This window comes from Lepidochelys kempii, chromosome 14 (genome assembly GCF_965140265.1).
Source record: "Lepidochelys kempii isolate rLepKem1 chromosome 14, rLepKem1.hap2, whole genome shotgun sequence".
Classification (NCBI taxonomy): Eukaryota; Metazoa; Chordata; order Testudines; family Cheloniidae; genus Lepidochelys; species Lepidochelys kempii.
The window spans coordinates 12,705,627-12,732,002 of NC_133269.1; positions in this window are offsets into that span (position 1 = coordinate 12,705,627).

The window sequence follows — 26,376 nt, forward strand, 5'->3', positions numbered from 1 at the left end:
GGGTTTTCTCTACAATAGAATTAAGAAATACTATATTGCCAGACCCCAGTGTTAAAGTGTCATGAGTTGGACCCCCCAAAATCATGAGATTGACTTAATTATGACTTTAAAAAAAAAACGTAGTCAATTTTGAGTTCTTTTTATTTGGCAATTTTGAAAGTTTTGAGACTTAGTTGGTTTGAACCCATATGGCTCATGTTTTCAAGCTTTTCCCCACAACCGAGGGGGCTAGAAATGTAATTTTTTGTTTAAAATATTAAGGAAGCTGAGATTCTCATAGATTCATAGGACTCCAAGAGTTGGTGTTGTAGGAAAAGCACCAAATATCAAACTTGAGATAAAAACATTAATTGGCAACATTGGGATAACAATAGCTAGCTCATAAATAGTACTTTTAATCAGTTGGTCTCAAAGCTCTTTACAAAGGAGGTCAGTGTCAGATGGGGAAACTGAGGCACAGAGTGGCAAAGTGACTTGCCCAAGGTTAGCCAGCAGCCCAATGGCAGAGCTGGGGATAGAGCCCAAGTTTGAGTCCCATTCCGGTGCTCTATCCATTGGGCCAGTCAGCCTAATATTGTTATTTTTTTTTAATCTAGTAAATATTAAGTTTGTCTGAGAAGAGTTTGAGCTGCAAATTCAGACCAAGGCATTCTCCAATGTTTAGAGTGCAGAGTCCAAAGTTTCTAGCTTGGCTCTTCTCTATATTAATTTAGACTCATTCTAATAGTTGGGTTTGCACAGACATTAAGGGCTGGATTCTCTCATCTGCTATAACTAACTACTTTGCACTGCTCAAATGGCACAAATTGGTTTTATACTTACCAGAGGTGGTCAGGTGATGGAGTCTTAGCATCAATAGTTCATAGTATAAGGTCAGGCAAATAACTTCAATCAGACGTACATTAAAATCACAAGCTTGAGACAACATGGAGATAGTCTTTAGGGGATCACATTTTCAGCTTTTCTCTACAACCGCCATGGTTAGAAACTTACTTTTTTAAAATTAAAGCAGTGTCCCACATAATCACATGAGTCCAGGAGCTGTTGCTTTAAGAAAACCACAGAATATCATGAGACTTGCAATAAAAAACAAAAATCACAAGACTTGGCAACACTGCAATCACCTTTAGTGTCTAGACATATATAATATTACAGCACCAAGCCCCATCTTACATGTACAGACTGATTCACCTGACTGCTACTTGTGTACAAGGTGACTTATTGCACCAAATCCTGGTATGGCTTCCTGCTACCTCTGTAACGGTAGCATGACAGCTTCCTAAGTACTGACAGATTTATTCTCAGAACACTTCTTGAGGAAGGCAAGTATTATACCCATTTTACAGATGAGGAGCTAAGGCACCAAAGCAATAAAATGACTTGTTCAAGGTGACAGAAATCTATGGCAAAGCCAGGATTTACAGGTCTCTTGCATCCCAGTCCAGTGCTTTAATCACAAGGTCACGACTGGGTTTTTAACATCTGTGTTAATTCCAGATTACAACATTTATAAATTTCATGTATATTCTTGCATACCTCTAGAATCTTCATTATATTCCATGCAAGTAACTACTTACTCAACTGTTTACTTTCCTATAACTATCTTTTTGAATCACAGATAAATTGGTAAAAAAAATCCAAACGAAAATAATTCACCAGTAAGATTAATTGTTTTTGAATAGAAACATCAATGTTTGTTTTACTAGAGTGAGATGTTACTGGACTCCAGTACAATATTCAGTGTCTCTGGTTATGGTTTTAAATCACTTTCACTAACAGAGCGCCATCAGTTTTGCAGCTGATGTATAGCTGTTGGAGAGTATTTGACATTTGCTGCTTCAACCTTGACTCTTTAAATAAAATAATAATTCCTTTGACACCACGAGGGTGATTCCTCCAGGTGGCATAGAAATAGATAAAGTCATCTAAATACATTTTCAAGACTTGGCATGACATGATTTAGCCACATTTATTTTTTTAAAAAGCATGAGACGCCAGATTCTTTTGCCAGGAAAAATGTGGATTTATTATATGACTGCAGGCTAAAGTCATATTAATTTTGTTCAAAATGAGGTATATGCTGGAACTAGAAGGAATTGCTACTAAAGGTTCAAATCTTAAATCAAGCGCTGCTTCAAATAAGGTCATTAGTGACAGACTGAAATGTTGCAAAGATTTGTTACCCTAAATGACATATGCTTGTAATGGCAGGGGAAAAAGTTAATGGGTTGCTGTGACCCTAGGCGCCCCTGTATTCACACCGTACACACAACTGTACCAATATGCCTTGTGAAGTATCATAAGAAAGCTAACACCACACTGGTTATTAATATCATTGTAAAATGATGTGTTAATATGTAAAGTCATTAATTCCTTGTGTATGATGTTATTAGAACACTGTAAGATCAGACAGCCTGTCCTAGACAAAGATGATAAACAGAGCTGTCCTAGAAAGGTGCGTTTATCTCAGTTTACATATTAGCAGTACTCAAAGCCACTGAGCTGAACAGTCAAGGGTTGTCTTGATCCTGAACTTGAGAGAAAGAATTAACATGGCTCCTGCACCCCAGAGGAGGACACAATCTCCAGGAGACCCTCCTGACTTAGAAGACATACCTTTGGGGATGTAAGGAACACAGAGAGAAGACTCCATCTTTATCCGTCACCTTAGGAGAAACGGAAACCAAGCTATTAGATCTCTGTGATGGGTCCTGACCAGGCTAAACAGAAAAAGGCTGGAAAGAAGGCTATGAGTGAGATAAACCATCTTGAACAGAGACTGTATCTTGCTAGATGAAATTTGACTTTTAGATGTGTGTTTTCACTTTTATTTGCTTATAATCATTTCTACCTTTATCTCTTTTACTTGGTATCACTTAATCCCTGCACCTCTGTTAATAAACTTGTTTTGCTTTCATTATGGGTCATCAGTGCTGTGTACACTCAGTAAAGTGTGTGCTGCTAGGAAGCCAACAGATCAATGTGTTTTACTGTCTTTGTAAAGGTAGCAAGCCTAACATTTTCTTTGGGAGGGTCCAGTGAGAGGGACCGGTCCCTGCAGGAGGACAATTTTGGGAGTAATTCAGGGGGAAAAAGTTAATGGGTTGCTGTGACCCTGCAAGGGTATTAAGTTCAGCCTGCGAGGAGTAACCAGGCTGGGCAGAGCCAGGGTGAGGCTTCTGGAGTCAGAGCTCTGAACCGAAGCTGCACAGCCCCAAGATACCTAGGGTTGCAAAGCAGATGGTGACCAAATGCATTACTTGCCTGAGTGAACTGCAAAACATCCCAGTTGCACATGATCTATACTAGATTAGAATCAGTTGTCAATAGTAACTAATCAGATATTGAACCAGTATCTGTACTGACAATCTCTTCTCTTTTTAATGAGGTGGCAATGAGGGTTAAGCTAAGCAGGAATTTTGCCCAAGAAGTCAGAGATGCCCTTCTGTTTTTCTCTACCTTGTTTTCTTGTATATGTTTTAGGTAAGTTTGCATTTTCTCAGTATTCTTCTATGGCCTTCTGCCACCAGTCCATCTCTAAAACACCATTTGAGTTCTGAATGTTTATTACTGAGGACTGCCATGGTAAAGTAAAGTGCTTGATCTCCCATCCTCAACATGGCTTTCAAATTCTGTTGTGCTGGACGAAGGGATTCAGGGTTAGGACTGTCTCATATGAGCTACTGAACTGGTCACTCTTTCATACTTTCATTAGACTTCATAAGGGACCGGATTCAACACCCACATATGAAATTCTACACACTTATTCCAGATTTATACTGCTATAGCAGAACAGTAACAGGCTCAATGAAGTTATTCCAAATTAATGATTGCAAGTATAATATGGCCCACAGAATACTTAACCACATCCACTCCAGATTTTAAGTTTCATGTACCACGTGCTGGGTAATAACACGAGACGACTCCATGTTTCCCAAAACTAAATGGGCTCTTCAGTAAAATAACTATTTACAGCGATGTTGCAACGGCAGCTAGTATTCAAAACATGTGGACGCAGACTTACTTCTTGGTGTCTCCTCCAGCTTCTTCTCTCCTGTAGTCTGTGTTCCTCCCTCCAAGTTCCAGGTAGATTGCCACACATAAGAACCTAAAACTAAAAAGCAACTAGCTTTTTATATAGGCAAAGATCACTTCACTTACCCCTGGAATGCAGCTTAGTCTGTTATGGAGAACTGTTCAACCGTGCACAGTAACACTGCACAATAGTTTAGGACAGTATATGAAGAATGCTGTGTTCCACTGAAATATCAAGGGTAAGTTAAATAAATTACATTTTGTCATCCTTGAGTTAAAACAGGATCAGCAGTGTAGCAGGATCAACAATCCTTCTCTGGTAAAAGTGCCATGAATATGTAATGGCAACAAATGAACAGATGATTAATTTTGATTCATTTACATTTTTAGCAATGTGCATAATGAATATTAAAGCAGGTGCCAATGCTTAGAACCAGTGCCACATTCATATATGTACTGATGTCTGTATCCTCATTTTGGACTTGAGTCCAGCAGAAGATAGCTTACTGAGCTTGTTAGAAAACAAGACAATATTTAATTACAACAAAATTTTCTTGGGCCATGAAATGAGAAAGCCTGAAGTTCATTTTTAAAAGATGAGTCCATCAAAAAGCAAAAGGGAGTATTTGTAACACTCCAGTATCGTACACTCATGTAATCTCTGCAAGTTACAGAATCTTCCACCAAGCTACCCAGAAGATCAAAATCATTATGCTGTAGCATAGAAATGAGGTGAAATTGCTAATATGAAAGAATCACTAATATTGTATTAAAGACATTTGTTTCAGCAAAAATCATTTAAAAGTCTTTGCAAACTCGAAATGTATGTAATATATTAGCACACAGTGAAGTTGCAAGTGTATTATGAAAACTGTTATTAGTAATGAACAAATTAGTAACATTATCCCTTCTTTCTTTGTGCATATATAAGATACATTACAGAACATTATGAATACCAAGACTATTGTGCATAAGGATTTGATTTCCTAACTTGAACACTTAATCAGAGTCCAAGTGGTTCTTTAACATTTGCTTGTTTGGGAGAACAAAGAGGGAATGTGATCTAGGATTAAAAGAAGGAGAGTGAGGTTCCTAGGTACAATTTATGTCTGTGCCACTTACTAAGTGAACAAGGACAAGATATTTAATCTTACACAGGTAGGATAAGAAGATTATACAGGAAAAATGTTCTCTTTCAAAGGGTTATTCCAATTTCTTGATCAAATGAGTAACTATAAACATGTTGTGCCTAAATTTGACTTTGGGTGACACTTCTCTGACTTCAATGAAGCTATACAAGTAATGAGTCCTACCCTGGTGTACTTCGTACCCCGCCCCCCAAAAAAGTCACATGGATCAACTAGGTTATTGTTGTTACCTTTGTATTAGAGGGTTCTATTCTGATCTATGCCCTTTATGCATCACTGAAGGAGTAAGCCTAGTATGATGCTGAGCTTCTGGCTTCTTCTTTGCCTCCCTGTGACTGGGGCATTTAACCGAATTGAGGGTTCTATCCATCAGATGTTTGGCTTTTTGCCACTTCTCAGGATGAACCAGCATTTAGGGCTCAGTCATCTAACTTCTACCAGCTGGAGTTGCTTCACATGGGTGATTGACTACATCTAACTTGCTTACCATAGTCCCTGCAGACACTAGTCCCCTAAACATATGTTTTCTCCCCCATTGTGTTTGCAAAGGTTTGCTAGGAATTCACTGCAAGACCAAGGTGTCCATTCCTTAACTTCAAGACCCCCACCACACACACACACACACACGCATTAATAGTTCAAGCACTATATTGCAGTACGTTTTGTAAACAGTTGTGATCAAGTGCAACAACATATGTGCTACCAAGGCAGCATCGCTATCAAAAAGGGAAAACATTCTGCAGAAAAGCTGACGCCTCTACCCATATGCAACCTGCCAACCTAAACCATCTCTACCTGGCACCTGTCCCCTAGTGAAACTGGCATACCACCTTGTGAGTCGGCTCAATGCCATTTTAACATATGAGCTTTACTGTTCACAGCCAACTGATTATGTGTGTATCCATTCTGGGATAGGAACGATTCCAAGCAGTGGAAGCCAGCACAGCTTTCTCTCCTGCACTTTCTGCACCTATGGTTTGTGGGGCGGGGGCTGCTATGCTGATTCAAAGGTAGATTAATTTGGAAAATTCAGTAATATCCTCTACAGCTGCTGCAGGGGGATAACGTGTCCAGTGAAAGGATTACTGATCCGTGAGGGAAGAGAGAGAAGTGTCTTTGCAATGTTGCCAAACTTCTGCAAACTAGGTTGTATTGTGCAGTCTTCTGGGGATCTCCCTTCCACGTTTGGAAGCACCATAATGTCTGCTGATGAGGGTAAAGTTTTTCTAACAACTTTGTATTAGTGTGGCCTGAGCCATAGCCACAGGAGAGGAGAGGTGAGATAAAAAAGAAAAATACAATACTATAACTTGTCACTTTAAGGCATATACAACTCTGCATGGAGCATTTATCCCAATAGTCTCCTTTAAGCAGCTAGTCTTTCCGTTTCCCCATTAATCCTTCCTGCCAGCTTGGGGGAGCTTTTAGTTTCTCCTCAAGGCCCCTCCTTCATTCTTCCATAACTGCTTCATCATCTCCCTGTTCCAACAAGCTTCTTGGTAATTCCTTCCCCTGCCTGCCTTAATGTGTGGTATGAACACTCCCATCGAAAATTAGAGTTATATATTTTTGTAACTCTTCCAATCCCTGCCCTCTCCCCAACTGAAAAAAGCACTCTGTATCGAGAACAAAATAAAACAACTGAAGCTGATAAACCAAACCATTTTAAGGCTATGATGAGCCAGAAGAATTTGGAAGACTCTTTAAATACTTTAAGACTCCTCTTCTAATGTTTGTCAGACATTCCAGAAATATTCGGTCTTGGCATGAGATATGGCATGCATGATTTCAGGATCATTCATTTATTTTAGGTCAAGTTAGGGGAGGGAATTGAAATTTAGGCTTTTGTTGGAACTACCTTTAAACTTTTAACTATGGAGCAGCTACTGCCATTACAGAACATAATGCAGCGGACTTGGTAAAAGAGTTAACATTTGTTTTATCTTAGAGCAGCAAAGCAAAAATCCTTGAAAAATTTCCTTTTATTAATTCAAATGCTACTGAAAGTCTAGATGCCAGATACAGTAATTAACAATTAAAAATCCTGCCTCTAAGTCTCCCTTCCTTAACTATGATTGTCTGCTATCACTTCTGTCATATTTCTGATCTAATTTAGATTGAGAGATCATTGGTGCAGGGACCGAGTCTGTTAATTTGCTTGAAAATTGCCATGCACATCACTGGTGTTATTAAACATAGACGGTTCAAACCATTCCTTCTGAGTGCATGGGCAGAGGCAACAAAACCCCCGCAGGACCCAGCCAGGACAAGTAGAAGGGAGGAACATTGCTCCTTTTGCCCAACTCAGGAGCACCTCTGTGGGCTTCAGAGTAGGAGAGTAGATAGGAGTGGGCCAAAGGCCAGAGAGAACAGGGGCAAGAGAGAAGTACATTGTTCTCTGTCAACATTGCAGGACTGCAGCAAAGTTCCTAATAATGTCAATGGTCACCTACGTGCCTTTTGCTTGCATACCTCCCCATGCTGTCCTGCCTGCTCCAGGAGCCGTAGAAGCCAGTAGAAGGTTCCCTGGCAGAGCAACTCCATTGGAGCCATATTGCTGCTACTGGGATGAAGTGAGCAAGATTTGACACTCCCTACCCTACATATCAAAGCAGATCTCATACGCTATGCCCTTTATAGCGTGTATACTTAGAACAGATTGAGAAGAGAAGGGATTATGGCAAAATTAATTTAAATTCTATGAAAAAGGTTTCTCATTATATTATTCCAGCAACTTTAATAAAGTTGAAGAAAACTTTGCATATCACGGAGAATAACATTTCTGAAGATAAACACATGGACAGCTCTGCAATTCTCCAGAATTAGATATTGTGTGCGCACGCACCTGCACAAATTTGGCATTTAGTCCAGCCCCTGCCAGTGCAGGTTTGCTCCTCACTTTGGCTGTGTAAAATATTTTGGATAAAAAGCTTCCCCCCATGAACTCATGTAAAAGAAAAAATTCCCAAATTGCAACGTTTCATTTTGACATTTTCAAAAAAGATCTGATTTTTCAATTTGAAATAAACTTCCATTTTAGAAAAGGATTAAAATACCAAACGACACATTTCATTCAACTCTAACCATTTTTTTTCCTCCCCACTTTTTTTGGTTTGAAAATCCAACTGAAAAAAAATCAGTTATTTGCACAGCTTGACTCTTTACTGTATATTTTCAGACCTGAAGCTGGGGGAGGGGAAGAGAGAGAGAAATTATTCAAACACTTTTGAACTCCTAAAATTGATACATGGCTGTATAACATTGGCTCTGGCAAGCACAGCACAGATTAAATTCAGAAATCTCTGCCCATTTCAGCCTCGCATGAATCCAGCTTGTACGGTGAACAAGAAGAACAGGTGCAACCTCAAGAGTGAGCCCAAATGATCTAGACCAGCTTCCCTCATTAAATAAGCTCCAAGTCCTTTGGGCAACTATACAATTGCTACTATAGCCAGGCAATGTTCTCCTGCAGACCTCTTGGACGAAGTTTAGGATCTGAATAAGCACAGCCTTGAACAAACAGAATGCAAAAGCACACTGAGTGGTGTTAGCCCCATACATGTCTAGATGCATATGCCCACAATATTAGTATTTCATGATACTTTCTCTCTCCACCCCAGCCCAAAAAATCCAGTCTTCAGCAGCCCCCGGACAAAGTCAAAATCAATGGAGCCAATAATCAACTGTTTTTATTATGTCCTGACAACTAACTGAAAATTTCTTCCTTATAATGTACACGGATTCCATATTTCCATTTTAGTAACCACATTTCAAACCATGATGATCAAAGGGTTTTGCAGAATGTGAAGAACTTAAGATTTCACTAGAGGTCACTTATATCTTTGGTTTCAGCCAAGTCCACTTATTTGTATCTGTTAACTTGAAAAATAATGGATCTCCAAGTCCATTGAATCAGAAGGGAAATCAAGAATAAATGATGCACCACCTCTAGGGACAGGGCTTCAATTCAAGGGACAGATGAAGCTGGCTGGCTTGTGTAGCTTAAAGGGTCAGGGATAAAATGAACTCTTGGCAGCTGTAGTAGTGTCCCACTATGGATGATGTTTTTAACCTCTACTATAAGCTTCCAGTACCGTAAATCAGGAAATGATAAAAATGAATATGTAATGAGCAAATAGCACCTTGATGGCTTAAGCTAGACTTGACACTGCCAGGACAACCATACCTGAATTTGTGCCAGCCTGAATTTGTGCCAGCTGTATTAGGGAGTACACGCACATTCCACTCAATGTCAAATATAAGACAGAAAATAGAGATGTGCTGTGATGTAGCAACTGCAGTGAAAGGTTATAAACAGAGCAGGCCCTGGGTTCAAATTTGATTCCAGCTTTTCATACTGCCTAACCTGATTAGAAGCTGGACTCAAGTCAGAGGGTTGAAAGCAAATCTAATTTGCAACATTTTAATTGAGGGGTCCTAGTTAAAAGGAGTTACAAAAATATAGACAGAGAAATTCTTAAGAACTTAAATCTTTCTGACCCTGCTATATTCCTACCATGAGAAAGTTATTTCTCTTGAGTCCTTCAAGTCTTTTAGGCCCTGATTCAGCAAGGTGTGTAAGTATGTGCCTAAAGTTAGGCACAAGTCCTTTTGAAGTCAGTGGTAATACTTAAAGCTAGACATGTGCTTAAATTAGGGCCTTACTCCTAAATTTGTTGATACATGCAGAAGAACCCTGTCAAAGAGATTAAGTCTCAGAGTTTGAAACTGTGCACACAGAAAAGAATTAGTATGAGTTTGCAGATATGTATAAGAATTGCATGTGCAAATGACCAACAAGACATCTGTATGGGCAGTTAGAGTGCCATCATAAACAATGGCTGCAAATGTGTGCACAAATTATACAAATGCTTTTTTGCATGTATAAAAATCTGGCCTCAAATATTTAATAGTTAAAAGTAATTGACTGCTTATCAATAGTACTGACAAGCGTTACATGCAAAATATTTACATACAACTGTATAGCAATATAATCACCTGTAAAAAAATATCTTCAGAATTAAACAAGTCTAAAAACCTGTAAAGCCTGATGTGTTCAGTTGAAAGGGGAATGAGGTGCTACAGTTTCACAGGCAGCACAAGAGAAGGTCTCCGTGAAAGATGGCATTTGCTGCTCTTAAAGACTAGATCCTTTTACACATGCAACAAACTTGTGCCATCTTAACACATAGGCATAAGCACAGGTGGCCAACAGTCCATGTATGTATATGAAGTCTGGTACTGGAAGCAGGATTTCCAGCGAAGAACACTGAAGCAGCTGTCCATTCAGAACTGACACACTTCTTCTTAAGAAGATATGGTCATCTGGTATGCAGCTCTAACCTTAATTCGTTTCTGCAGCCACACAAAATGAAGTTTGACCTTGTTAAAATCAAGCAGGAACATGCTGGAGAGATCTGTTTGAACACAGCCCCTATCCTAGAGCTCTGAGTGTGCCTGTAGAATGGGCTAAAACAAAAGTTGTTGCAGATATGATAGTTTGTTCAGAATTGGGTCCACACCACCACTGTGGACTTTGATAACACTTCCGTAGCCATTCACAGAGCAGGGGAAACAGGGAGAGAGATGGAGAGGGGGTTGTTTTGTTGCATGTGTAAATGGAGCCTAAGGCAAAGAAGTACTATAGACGTGGTTATTTTCGCTGTAAAAATATTTTCATACTATGCCTCTGACCCATGAAAATAGTTTAACAGAACACTCTAAGCTGATTTTTTACAGCGATTTCCCCCTGCCAGGGCTGAAGCATGAAAATAATCAGAAATGATTATGCAGTCTTCAGTAAGAGTGCTAAAATAAAAACACTATTAAACAGTTCTGAAGAATGTTGGAATTATTATACATACACTTGTATAATGAAGATAAACTGGAAAAAGTTACTGTTGGTGAATTATTCAATCAGTTAAGATTCTATATTGTCCATGTACACACACACACACACCCTTTTGTTAGAAAAGAAATAACTTCTAGGCAAATACATGCATATTTTCATTCTGTATTTCAGAGTACCCTTCCCCAGCTATTAAACCATTTTATAAGTATCTTCGCAGTTCAAGGAGCAGTGTTAATTTATGTCATGAATCCTGCAGATGAACAGAGACAGTTTGAAATTTGCTCAGTGATTGCCATCTTGTGGCTACAGCAATCTCTCTTCCATAATATTTGCTGCTCCAAAAACATTCTGGGAACTTGTGTGCTTTTACTGTTCTTTGAAGTATAAAGGATAAATCCTGGCTTTTGCTGCCAAAGTAATGCTTGGAGCAGAGATTCTCCACACCATTTTGTCCATAAAAGGGCAGTCAAAGGCAGAATGACTCCCAGAGCAGTGCACCATATGGCTGGTCCAAACAAGCAGCAGCATGAGCTACCCTCAAGTATTTCCTTTAGGCGCCAACAGATGTGTAGTGTAGGCCGGATAGTCGACCCCCCAGCCCTCCAAAGAACAAACACCACATGGGATCACATTACCAATTAGACAAGACTGCATTCCTGATCTTATTTTCAAAATTTTAGGTCAAAAACTCTTGAGGACAAATTGCAAAATACCAATGCCATTGTTCTACCTCAAACTCTTCATCTAGTCTAGATCCAACTGCCACATCATTGGACCATATCTACATACATCCTTTCATCTCAAGACACATTGGTCCAATATAGCTAGCCAGTCAAAAAGTGTGTGTGGTTTTGTTTTGTTTTTTTTAAACTATTTAGTAACTAGTCATTGGCTACAACAGAACCATGCGACTATCACAACCAGTTATATAGCATTTAGCAAGAACTGAGGCAGAGTTTAGAAAAAAGTTCTGAATAATTTAATAGCCACTAAACATTTGGAGCTATTTGTAGCAAAAGTTGGCATAACAAGGCGTGTGAAGGTGGTGGGAAAAAAATAATAATCAAACCTCCTCGCATTCAGTGCTTTAGGATGTTTTAATCTTTGTTTCCGCCCAAAAAACAACAAAAATCTAAAGTAATGTGTCCAGGCTCAAAGAGTCATGTTAATTGCATCCATCCCTCTTCTCGCTTCCCATCACTCTCTGAAGATTCTTTCCAAACAACTAAACAAACCTCCTGTAGGTATCATTCCACTCAGTGGTACCTGCAGCCATACACATGAATTAGGGTAACCATCGTCCTGAATTGGGCAGGACAGTCCCAAAATGTAGAGTTCAAGTCTCGGTCCTGGGCTGAATAAATCCAAGACAGTATTTGTACCAGATTCCCTGCAGCATCACTCCGTGCCTGCCCGAGGCTCAGGGGCAGTACCAGTCTCTTCCCGATGGGGTGGGAGCCCAAAGCTATCCAGGGAGCCCAGGCCACTGTGGATAGCCCTGGACCATCCACCTGCCATGGGCAGCATGCCCCGGAAGGGCAGTGGCATGGGCTGCTCTCAGGCACCCAGCACCCCAACCAGGGCAGGTAGAAGGTCTAGGGCTCCCCAGGCATCTCTTACCACAGTCCTGCTCCAGCTTCTGGCCTGGCCAGGGCCACAGCAGGGCAAGGGTTCCTGCATGTGTCATGCTTTTGCCTTTTGAAAAAGTGGTCACTCTACACATGATACGTATTGTTCTCTGGCTGCTGGTGACTCCTTGAGGTCATGTTGGTGAGATCCCAAGGCAGGAGGCCGCCACCCCACTACCTACTCAGGTTGGCCCTGCAGACCCTGCATCATGAGGGCTCCCTGTGCGCTAGGTCACACCACCACTCAGTTTTGGGCCCTCAACCCGTGTGTCAGGATGCTGGGCAGCAGGGCCAAAATTGAGTAGCACGGCAGCCCGCACATGCTGACGCAGCGGCTCAGTCTCCTGCTCCTCTCAGAACTGGGAAGCAGGATGGATCTGACATTTGCCAGCAAGGACGGGTAAGGCACAAAGGACCCTGGTAGGGTAGGCAGGAGCTCCCTGGACTGAGGCTCCCAGGAAGGTCAGGATGGTGTGGAGTCGCATGCATACCATGTGAAAAATTTCTGTAGGCTCCCCAATCCCACTTTACTGATGGGAAAACTGAGGCACAGTGAAATGATTCAACCAAGGTGACACAGCACAGTGATATACACGCACCTCTGTTTTGGTTCCAGTTCTGAGCAATGCTTCTTATCTGTTCATAAAAAGCTCTTCTTGTATTTTATGCTAAAAGTAAAAGGTACAAAGTGGTGCTGGTTTTTTTTAATTAAATTTTTCTAAATTGAATGCCTGTGGTTCAGAATACACTTTTTAGACCTCATACAGGGCTGTGCTACTAGAGTAGCAAATATCTTTCACTAAAGTCACTGCCATAGAATTTCACATAAGGTGCTGCAAATTTTAAACCTAATGAGACTTTTCCAGAAAATAAATGTGTATAAAAATGTATCATGCAAAACAATATCTATGCCACCCAATAAGCATTTTGATCCCTGCTCACTGACTTACTGTGTAGGTTAGCACATCTCCAGCATGAAATATGAATACATTCTAATTCTGACAACCACAAAACCCAGAGGCAGAAGCTTGGAAAGATTCCCAGCGTGAACTGTGAGGGAAGAGAAATTGCCAAATTCTGTAATGTTCATTAAAGGGACAAAAGTAATTCAAAGTCTTAAATTTCACTAACAGTTTTCGACAGAAAGGTAGCCTTAAGACTTCTCATATATGAACTGAAAGGAAATGCTGGGAAGTATTAAAAAAAAAAGCAAGTTCTCGTTCTGAAAGAGTCATTCAAGCTAAATGCAATTAGAACGTTAGTAGTTCCATCTAGATTTGCAGTAGTATCAGGCAATAGACTTACCAAGGACCACACATCTCTCCTTCGCTGCTCCACCCTCTTCCAAAATGGTCTTTCTTCCTCTGCCGTAAAGAATATTTATTTACATTTACAAAGTGCCCATCCTGTGCTCTGGGTGACTTACCAAAAAAAGGGAAAAACTAACAACTCAACAGATAGACAACAACCGCCATCTGTTAGAATAATCTAGAAGACATTCATACTTAACCTTGCCAGCGTCTACCCTACTCCAAACATTATTTTCAGTCCCATCTCCCACACAGAGTGTCTTCTGCTCACCCTCAGTTATTCTTCCTCCCTCCCAAGAAGGGACTACAAAAAACAGATTTGTCTTTCAAAGGTCACCAAAGAAAGGTTCTGATAGCTCAGGGGGGAGGTGAGGGGAAAGAATTCCAAAGCCAAATAGCCCTTCACTCAGAATATCCAGCCAACAGTCTCCCACATACACCAAGAAGGGAATGGTCACTTATACTTCTCCAAATGAGGTAGCCCTTCTGAAGTGTTATCTTAAATGCAAAGCTGGAGGAAACAGTGTAGCTTCACAGTTTGACACACCCCTGTTCTGCTCAGAACCATGTCTGCATAGAGCTGTTAACTAAGCCTTCATACAGGAATGGTAACTTACTGGTCATAATGGGTGGGATTCTCAAAGGCACTCAATATGGCCTTAACTTTGTTCCATTGACTGCAACAGGAGCACAGCAAGTCCAGCACGGTCAGTTTTGGTAAATCCCACCTCATATCTAACTTTCATGCTCATTCTATTGAGCAAAAGTTATTGACAGTCCTTTACTTAATGGTATTGGGTAAAATTTTACCCTCAGCACATAACTCACTTAGAAGCAGAAGTCTCACTGATTTAGGCTCTTAGGAACCTATGTTGTATTGAAAGTCAGTGAGATTTGGGTGCCTTTGAAAAATCTTCCCATTGCATTAAATGTTGTATTCCACATAAAAACTACAGTGTAACCTGTAGTAATGGACTGACAAACCAGTTTTCTTCAACAAATTATCTCAACAGGCTAAGATTTTTACTTGAAAAACTCAGAAGTCATGTTGAAAGTTATTTTTAATATACCTATTAAAATACATACAGCTTAGTTTTAATAAAATACTTGACAGACTTAATAGAAACAGGTTTTCATGTGTAAATGGTATTTTCCATAAAAGAACACTTAACACGTTGTTTCACATACATTTAAGGCAGACTCATCTAACATATAAAGATTATATTTAACTGTCTGGTGTTTCAGTATAAAACTAAGAGCAATAGACAGGCATATGGAAAGGGCAAAGTATCCTGTGCATAACCTGTGGTCCAGAGCCTGCAAATACTTATGGATGTGAATAACTTTATGAAGGACAAGTTGTTCCAGTGGGCCCACTCATGTGTACAAGTGCTTGCAGAATCAGAACCTGTATGTGAATCCACTGCATCAGGTATAAAGCAGCCCAGGTAACCTTCTAGGAAGGGTGTTACTGTATCTGGGTGCTACCAGTTGAGTGGTGAAGTAGTCACTTAATACAAGAAACATTACACTGTAAGACACTTGGCTATCTCGCAGTGGTCAGTTAGAAAAGGTAGGGTCCTCAACACACTGTATAGTCAAAAGTGTTTGATAATCTCATTGAGTTGTCAATTATATTTGCACCGTGCTTTGAAGAGGACAAGTGCTATAAGGATTATGTAAAGATAAAAGCGTGTATTAAAATGAATGGTAATTGAACATTTTCCATCAAAACTTTTTTGATGGAAAATTGGGTTTTCGACTGAAGGAAGAAGTTCTTTCTGTGAAAGAGGGTCTGTTTCTGCACACACACACACACACACAAAAATCATTTTTGTTAAAAAACAAAAAGCCACAAATACCCAAAACTGGAATATTTTGATTCAAATCTGTCTCTGAAGTGCCTCATGGGAAACCTAACCTGTCCAAGAAGTAAAATGGGAGCCTGGGGCACTTGATTTACAACATGAGAAATTTTCAGCTGGAACAACTTTTTCTAAACCCCCTCCCCCAAGTCAACATTTATCACAGAGGCTGGGGAAATGTTCCAACGAATTCTATTTAAAATGTTTCTTAAAGTTTGTAGAGTTTTCCCTTAATCCAATGTTAAATACATTACATTTATTTAGTGTCTTTCTACCAAAAGGATCCTGGAATATTTTACATGCTATGGTGATGAATTAGTTCATTCTCTACTGAAATTCAGACACTGCTGGAATCGAATGTAGCAACTCTTTAATATTATTAGACAATACTTTAGGACAGAAAGGGAAGTCTACCGTAACCAACTGAAAATAGTAATTCATTACCCAAAACACCAAATAGAAAGCCTTCTCTATGAACTACAGGTCTGCATCTGATGTCAACCCTCAAAATCTATTTTAGTTAATACACTGTTCTTCCAGCTCTTTATATGTGTTGTGTAGCAAGTGTCACTACAGAGAGAATTACAAAAGAAATCTGAAATTGAAGTATTTGGATGACTAATGCAATAGCTTCCAAACATGTATAACATAATACATAAATGTTTAGTCTCTCTCAAAGTGTCAGCAACTGTATCCAGGATTAACATAAAACTACTGTCAAGTGTTTGGAGGAAAGCCTTCAACCAGTGAATTGCAGTTCCCCTCAAGGAACAGATAAAAGTACAAGTAGTTTCTTGTCAAATATAAAATTCAGACTTGAATTTTAGAAATCACACGTTTCGTTTGGTTATGTGGTTAAATGAAAAAGGCAAAAATTAATGCAAATGTGGAAAAAAGAATTATTCTGCCAAGAATGCTCCACTCAGAAATCCTTTTGCTTAATAGATTTGTAGTATCCTAATAAAAAGCCTGATTCACAGACTGCTGAAATCAACAGGAGTCTTTTCATTGACTCCAGGGGGCACTGGATTAAGCTTAAAGAGAAGAAATGGGTTCAAACATAAAATTTGGATCTTGAACACCTTAAAGTTTTAGCTTTTGAAAAATCCACTCAACATTGTATTTTCTGTTCTTGCAAAAAGAACCAATAGATCCACAGGTTAGGTTTCATTATTTTTGATCAGATAAAAAATTATGTATCTAAAGCTTTACTGGCCAGGGCTCAACTTCTCTTTCAAAGTGGCAATCCCATCTTTCAATGAGACGAAGGCAGTAGGAAGATGGGGTGGGGACTTCCTGTCAGCTCTCTAACCAGTCATGGTTCTGTGGAGCAGAGTGGCCAGCTTCTCCTACCCTAAGGATAGATGAATGGGAAGAACTTCTTGGGTCACTGAGTCCAGTCCCCTGCTGTCATAGGCAACCATGTCATATCATCCTGTTCATAGACTTATCAAGCTCTATCTTAAACCCAGTTGGATTCCAGTGGTGGCTGGAGACTTTTTTGACATGCGAGATACAAATCACAAGGTTAGTTATTTCCATCCCAAGACTGTCTTGTCTCCTTCATGCAGCCCAAGTATATAGTCTGCAGACAGACTCATCCATTTGTATCCTTACTAAATGTATGAAGTCAGCAGAGTTGCATCAGGCATGAATTTGGCTGATATTGTAAAGCAATATCTATTATAAAACTAATTTAAACGCGGTTCAGTGTATTAGAGAGCGGGAGGTCAGAAAAGCTTCCTAAGAAAGTTTCCATGCTTTCCACGAAGGGCAAGTAGAAGCAGGTCAAGTCTCAGAACTCATTGTGATTCTTCACCATTTCAGTCTATGGTTACCCAAAACAACTATTCCAAGTGAACCACAATATACTGAAGAACACTGGATTTTTATTTTTTTTTTATTTATTTATTGCACAGATGAATTTATCAACAGCACTGGAGCATCAGGTTCAGAAAAGAAATACTGCACTTCCAGGCCACAGCTCCTCTGCTCCAATCAGTAGGAGACTAACTTCTAGGGCTCTATTATTGTCTCCTCCAGAAATTGCCAACAGTTCTTATTGCATTCTGGTAGCAGCTGTCAAGATCAGGGTCCCCATCATGTTAGGTGCTTTGTATGTATGCACGTATGCGCACACACAGAGAGCTGGTTGCCCCAAAGAGCTGGTGGTCAAATTATGCTAACTGCAGTAGATGATAGCTTTGTGAATGCTGACTCCCCCACATCCACTAAGAAATGAACCAAGCCAAATTCATTTCATATAGAGGTCAATCCATTACGGTGAAATAACATTGGCACTATGAAGCCCCTGAGCTGACAAAACATCAAGAAGGTTCTCTCTATTCAGGAAAGCCATGGTGTTTTAGATAGGGAGATGAAGCCAGAGTTAAAATGGGAAATTAAACTTGGATGACAACTGGAGTTCGTATTTTCTACTGCATGCATCCGATGAAGTGAGCTGTAGCTCACAAAAGCTTATGCTCAAATAAATTTGTTCATCTCTAAGGTGCCACAAGTACTCCTTTTCTTTTTGCGGATACAGACTAACACGGCTGCTACTCTGAACACTATTCAGACTCACATTCTCTTTATTCCACCTGAAAAGATATCCTGCAATTGCAGCCCAATCGTTTAGCAATGTAGCAATACAGAGATAAAAGAAAAACATTTGAGTGCAGAGACAACATGGTGAAGCAATGGCACAATTACAAAAACATACTGTGTGAAAAGTGTTCCCCTGCATGAAGTTATAAACACATTTAACAATGCTTATTGCTTGAATTGTTGTACAAGTTATCAGTAAAGTTTCCCTTTGGGGGACTGCACAAATTACAAGCTGGTCTTTCTCAAGGACATCCAAAACATAATACTACTTCCATCAAAGAAAACACACAAATAGGTTTAATAGTATCCAATAGTTTAATGCCTGCAGTTGATTTTGCATGTTCTAAAATAAACATGGGAGGTGGAAATAACGCATGACTCTTTACCACACTGAAGACCCTGTGAGTTTTGCTATTAACTTAAATGTGGACAGGATTTCAACCAATAAGTTTTTACTGTATATCCCACTTACTGTATATCCCACTTTCAAGTATGATCCCAGTGGAAGGTCATAAGGAAGGTTACTGATATACATTTCAGATCTCTTGGAAAGTGTTATTCCTCCACTCCAGCAGAGAGACCTGCGACTTCAGCCGTTGGCAACATTCTGGTCAAAGCTGGTTAAGGAAAAGGATTGCTGAATGAGACAGCCAGTTTCCATTACCAGTGGGCACACACTCCATGCTTCCACACCAACCAACAAAACCAACCAAGATGGCCTGATGTGGAAAGTCAGTGACACATTCGTGTAATAGTCATTCCAGCAAATATATTGAGAGCTTTCAAACATTAGCGTTAACAAGAGATTTCACAGGTCACACACGTTTTAGTCCAAATTCGTCCGACTTTGTTAGAGTCGCACCAGAAGTAAATCTGGTTCACTCTAACCATGCAGCTTGGCTACCCTATACTGCACTACTCCATTATCCTCCCCTTTCTGATTTCCTAAATATTCTGGTGGGAATGGAAAGATTTCATGAGACCAATGTGCACTTTATTGGGTCCTGCTGAACCAGAACAGGCTTCCCCTAAAGAACAGGCCAAATGAGAGACTGGAGAAACAAGCTACTTGCTGCCCTGTGATGAGACTGGGCTGGAGTAGGTTAGCACCAAAAATACTTTCTATCATTAGTAAGAAGCTGGGAAAGTGCCCTTCAACAAACTTCTCCAACCTCATAAGAGGCAGCATAGTCCAACAGATAGGGCCACAAAAATGGGAGTTAGGAGACAGATTCTATTCCCTGCTCTGACACGGACTCTCTCTGTGACCTTAAGCAAGTCATTTAATGTCCCTGCACCTCAGTTTCTCCATCTGTACAATGGGATAACAAAAACACAACTGCATAAAGTGTTGAGACCCATAGATGAAATAGGGATATAGAAGTTGTCAAGGCTGAATCCCAACCGTCACTCCGAGTGCAGAAGTGGGGCCTGCAAGGATTTTAAAAATTAATACTCGTCACTCCAGGCTTGTATTAAACTCCCAAGGTTACAGCTTTTCTCTGACCTTGGCAAAAGCTGCACCCAAATGCAAAAAAAAACAAAAAACAAAAACAAAACCCCTTTGAGCCCAGGAAGGAGCTCTTGGGAATTCCTCCCTGTGGGGTACCCTCAAGCCCCCCGCCTCCCCAGGGAAGAGCTGAGAAAGAAAACAAAAAGGAAATTAGCTGTGGCTATCAGCTAATCAAACAACATGCAAAAACTTCTTAGGACACCAAAAATCCAATCCTGTTCCTAAAAAAAGATAAATTTTATTAAAAATAAAAAGAAAGAAAACACATTTGGAATTTAGGTTTTTGCTAGATTTTAAAAGAGCAATTCCAAAAATCAAGCACCCAAAATAGCTTTCTTGGGGGTTCAGCTTAAAGGTTACAAACAAACAAAAGCATCTGGGATTAGCACAGAGGAATACACAGGCCAGTAAGAAATAATCCTAATCACGTCTAGCTAAACATTCTGATTTACTGATACATTTAGAGTTCAGATAAGTAGTTCTAAGCATGATCTGATCATACCTGGCTTAAGCTGCTTATAGCATGGTTGCTCTGTCCCTCCAACCCAGAGAGCAACAGACAAAGGGAACATTTCTTTCCCAATTTTAAAAAGTTCTACCTTCCCATTGGCTCTCTTGATCAGGTACCCACATTTTTTTTCCCCTTTACCTGGGGAATTTTTTAACCCTTTACAGATAAAGCAAGTAAAGAATAGCTATCAAGAGGGATTTTACAGCTAACTGCTAGGCTGGGTGTCCATCAAAGGGAGCTATCCCTCCCCCTTTATCTATCACAGAAGTGTGTTGGCTTTCAATGGCATTTGTGCTCCTAATTGAACTAGACCAAAAAAAAAAATGACCTCTCTCCCCTCCCTGAAAAATGTATTTTGGGGGCCTGAAATTATTTGCTGAATTTTGGGTCAAGTTCAATGAAAAGCTTCAGCTGGAAAAAAAATCAAAAGTCTCAAAACTTTTCATTCTACTTAGTTTCAAAACAGCATTTTTATTTCAAATATGGCAAATTAAAAAATAAGAACCACCACAAAAAGGGCAAAAAAATGCCCGACACAGCTGAATTAAAAAGAAAGATGCCCCAAAAAATTGTTAGGAGTCAGCCAAAATGTTTTGATTGCCTTGAAAAGAATTGGAAATTTTGCTTTTTGGTTGTCTCAGAACATTTCAGTCATCTCAAAAGCAATTTTATTTGTTCTTTGATTTGACAATTTTGAAAGAAAAAAAAATGTTTTACCCGAACCAGGTTTTTTTTCCCTGATTTTTCAGTTTCCCCTCAACTGAAAAACCTACTCATTAGCTCAGCTCTACTCAAAAGTCATTTAGATGCTATGGAAAATATATATATATTATATATATCACTATATGATTATTTACTCTTAGTTTGATGAGGGGCAAGGAATCAGAGCAGCTCTATTGCAACTTAAAAGGAACACAGTCAATTTAAAAATCATACTACTGTCAGAGAAGTTTATCTGTTATTGCTACAATTATGACTAGAACTGAAAAAGATTAGAGGAAAAAGTATACTCTATTTTTTAAATTTGTTTTCTTTGCTTGTTGGACTAATTAGTCAGTTTCCCTCTGTGTGTGTAGATCTAGGACACAGCACCAGAGAAGGAAAAAAAAAAAAAAAAAACACGACTTGAAATATAGGAAATTGTGATTGCAAAACTGAGTGGCTAGGGAGACTCAGGGGCAGATGTAGAGCTTGAAACTACTTAACTTTTTTTAGACTGACTGTAATTTAAGTTTGCAGTTTTGTTGTAGCCATATTGATCTCAGGATACATGACACAGACAAGGTGGATTAGGTAATATTTTGAAAGAGAGGAGCTTTCAAGCTCCACGGAATTCTTGTTCAGGTCAACACCACTCTCCCCTTTCATGACACTCTCCCCTTTCATCAGTTTATTAACTGATGTATTCAGATTAGACCACATTCATCCCTCATGTAACTCTGTTTACTTCATGAAGCTACACCAAGAATATCGTGCACTGTGGTCGAAAGTGTGTGTTACTGAATATCTTTGGGTATTACAAAATACAGATTAAAAATTAATGTCATGCCAAAGGCAGATGTTATCATCAACCTCAAGTTGCTTAGCTCAGCAGCAATTTTGAAAAAAAATCTAGAATTTTCATATCAGGTATAAATTCTTTACACAGAATGAAAAATCAGCAAAGATACAGATTAAATGTACTCAGAAACGACACTGAACCCATGTCTAATGTAGTGAGTAAGATATTGCATATATTATTCTACAGGAATTAACAGTTTAGGATACAAAACCATTAAGGCAGATAATATGATGCATCAGACAAAATGAGAAAGACCAAATACAACCATAAATGCCACCGCAAATGAGGAAGAAAGGAGAAGTGAAAAAATAGAAGAAAATTAACTGCCTCTATTATGAGTCTCCATTTACAGTTTCAACCTTTTGTTATACATTGTCTGGGAGATTAATATTTAGTATGACCGTGTTATGTGCACCATATTTGGCAACACTTCACACATTTGTCATGAAATTGTTGTCAACACATGAAGAGCGAGATTAATTTCTCATTGTGAAAGACCCAAGCTTACTGTTATTAGCATAACACGATTTGAAGTGGACTGAGTTGTCTTAAAAAAAGACTATTATTAAGTCCTGAAAACACTCATCCCATGCTAAATTCAGATTGTGAGGATTTGCAAAATTGGATTATGGATTGTTTGGGTAGTAGGGGCTGATCCTGATTGGGGCAGCTGGGACTTGTACTGCAATACAAATAATTTCCTGTAGCTGTAAGAAACTTGATAAAATGGGCCCAAACAGAACAATGGAATTATTACCCTCTCTTTGCAAGAATGTACAATTTCATAAAATTCACTTTAGCTTTTCCTATATGTCTGTATTGTATATACACCCCAGAAATCGTTTTGATTAACTGAATTGTAATTAAAATACACATTGCAATACATTTAGAATGTATTTCTTTAAAACACTGGGAGATGGCTATTAAAAATAAGCCCTGGAGGTCCTTAGAATTAGAGGTGTAGTAAACCAGATCCAAAAACCCGAGCCCAAAACTCAACTTCTCTCATTTAATTAATTCAGCCTGAACCTCTTTAAATGATTAGTACTTTACAGAAGAACAGGAGATCAAGCTGAAAATTCCAGGCTACTTTGAGATTGTTTTACATAAAATATTAGTTGTTTAAATAGATTATGTAATCCAAGCATAATTTTTTCCCAAAAAAATTATTATTGGAAGCAATAGGCCCAATATTTTGGGACAATTTATAGGCTGAAATAGGAATACTCCACAAAACACCAATGTAATCCAGTGAAAGAAAAAATCAGTGGTAACACAAATCACTGTAAAGCCAAGCCACACACGAAAAGACTTCATGTTTCCGAGGTGAAGATGTCAAAAAAAGTTGATGCCCCTAAAATACCTTACTAAAATAAGGCTGCTCGACCTTAAAGGGAAACCTAGTTCTGATTATCGACTGTCTAATATCTGATCGCAATGAGGGCTCTATGTACACTGTGACTTTCGTGTGTGACTCACGAAAGCTTATGCTCAAATATATTTGTTAGTCTCTAAGGTGCCACAAGTCCTCCTTTTCTTTTTGCAGATACAGACTAACACGGCTGCTACTCTGAAAATTGTGACTTTTAGCATCATTACAATTGGTCCTGGGAGAAACGGTGAATTCAGTCACCCCAGTCCACACACCATCATGCCAGGTTATATGCACTCATTATTGCCATTCATATTGGAAGAAACTGGCATCTACTATAAAAAGTGTGATTGTGACCGCTGTTTAGATGACCAGCTGTTTTTAATGTCTCAGACTTCAAACAAAATTCACTCACTTGCTCCTCAACATATATGCATTTTACATTTGAGCAACACCTCTCACTGTATGCTCTTGTCCAGCAGTGACAACCAGTCAGGATGGGTCTGGCTTATTATTTATCATTGGTATTATAGTAGCAACCAGGAGCACTCATCATAGCTTAGTTTGGCCAGGATCAAGCCCTTCTTGACAGACAGTCCTTTCCTGAACACTCTTCAGAAGAGGAAGTCCTCCATTTCCTACCCTTATAGCATGTTGCAAGGACCATCTGTTTCAAGCCTTGTAGTGTATGTCTACATCACAATGGAAGCCAGAGTTCAAACTCAGGCTCAAGCCAAACCCCTTTCTGTCCACACACAAATTGTGCTAACACAGGACTCACGATTTCAGAACCCCTCAGGGGTGGAAGGTCCAAACCTGAGTCAAGCCTAGACCAAGGGTTCAAGCTCTATTGTTCTGCAATGTAGACATAGTCCGACTTGACTAGTGCTCTGGGAATCCACCAAAATTAACTCAAAATCCCATGGGCTGATTTTCTTTGTCCTTTGGATAGTCAAATTCAGTGGACAGTCAAGTTTTCCAGCACCGCACCATGACCTAAGGGCTAGAGCAGCCACATTTTGGGAGGACACTAGAAAGTTTGGGATATTTATGCTTGGACTGAGGCCCATGTAGTGCAGTGTAGACCCTGAAGCCCCAGGTTGGGACTCAGGGTTCAACTATTCCTAATCTAGGGTTACAAAAAGGGTGTAGATGCTTGAGCCCTATGTTAACAAATCCAGGGTCTGTTAACATGAGTTCCGCTAACCCTGAGCTCACATTGCAGCATAGACAAGCCCTTATTGAGGATATTATTTTATTACTTGCCAGTCATATTTATTTGGGAACAGATCCCTTTCTTAACCTGGGAGAGGAGTTGGTTTCCCCATGCCAGCTGTCTGTTTGATCAAGATGAGAATTCGGCATGGCTGTTTTGTATTTACTTCATATCGTGCTTTGTGTTAGGCATCCAATAAATGAGTTAATAATAAACTTTAGCCTTGCTCTTGGTTAATATGGGTTAAAGTACAAAAAGAGGACTCATTAATAAGCTTTTTTCTGTAGTAACTAATTCATACAACCCCCGCCCCCCATAAGATAGTCACGTACACATTGTCATCCCTGTTTAACAGAGAAGCATATCGAGAGGTAACTTGCCTAAAAGAATCTGTGTGGGAGCTACAGCTCACTTTATCGGATGCATCATCATCCAAGATTGCTACAACATAAAACATATGGCAGAATGTGGGTAAAACAGAGCAGGAGACATACAATTCTCCCCCAAGAAGTTCATTAATAAACACATTTTTTTAATGAGTGTCATCACTATGAAAGCATGTCCTCTGGAACGGTGGCCAAAGCATGAAGAGGCATATGAATCTTTAGCACATGTGGCACGTAAATATCTTGCGACACTGGCTACAACAATGCCATGTGAATGCCTGTTCTCACTTTCAGGTGACATTGTAATTAGGAAGTGGGCAGCATTATCTCCCGTAAATGTAAACAAACTTGTTTCTCTTAGTGATTGGCTGAGCAAGAAGTAGGATTGAGTGGACTTTTAGGCTCTAAAGTTTGACATTGTTTTGTTTTTTAGTGCACTTATGTAACAAAAAAAGTCTATATTTGTAAGTTGCACTTTCATGATAAAGAGTTCGCACTACAGTATTTGAGAGAGGTGAACTGAAAAATACTATTTCTTTTATCATTTTTATAGTGCAAATATTTGTAATAAAAATATAAAGTGAGCACTGTACACTTTGTATTCTGTGTTGTAATTGAAATAGATATATTTGAAAATGTAGAAAATCAAAAATATGTAATAAATTTCAATTGCTATTCTGTTGTTCAACAGTGCAACTAATTGCAATTAATTTTTTTAATCACAATTAATTTTTTGAGTTAGTCATGTGAGTTAACTGCGATTAATCGACAACCCTAATTTGCTTCAACTAAAGATGAGCCTAGAAGACCTGCATGCAGCAGTTTAAAATACACAGAACTAGATTGTGAATGAATTTCCAACTGCTTTTGTAGTCAGACTCTGGAATTTGCAAGGAAACCCAAACCACATAAAATAGAGAGAGTCTTGCATAGAACAAGAATTCCTGACTTACAGTTCTTGGGTTCTAATTCTGACTGCTAAAGAATTACTTTAAACAAGTCTCCTAACCTCCTCCTCCTCCATTTCACCCTACTCACCTCAAAGAAGTGTTAAGTGTATGAAGAGCTTCAGTGATCCTATAATGAAAGGGGCTCAGAGTGCAAAATATTATAAAATATAATACAGTGCCAGTCTATTACAGGGTTCAGAACACTTCATCATCCTTGAAAGGCATAGTGTGTGATGTTTTTTAAACCTTCTAAATCCAAAGAGAATTTAATCCAAAAACTATTCTGTGTAGATGACTCTTTGGAAACTAGATAGCCTTTAAGTCTATTATGTGCACAGCTATCAATGATCTAACTTTGAAAATACTTGTAATGAAATAAAATACGGTACTGAATAAAAACAAGCATAAAAGAGACAGTGCATT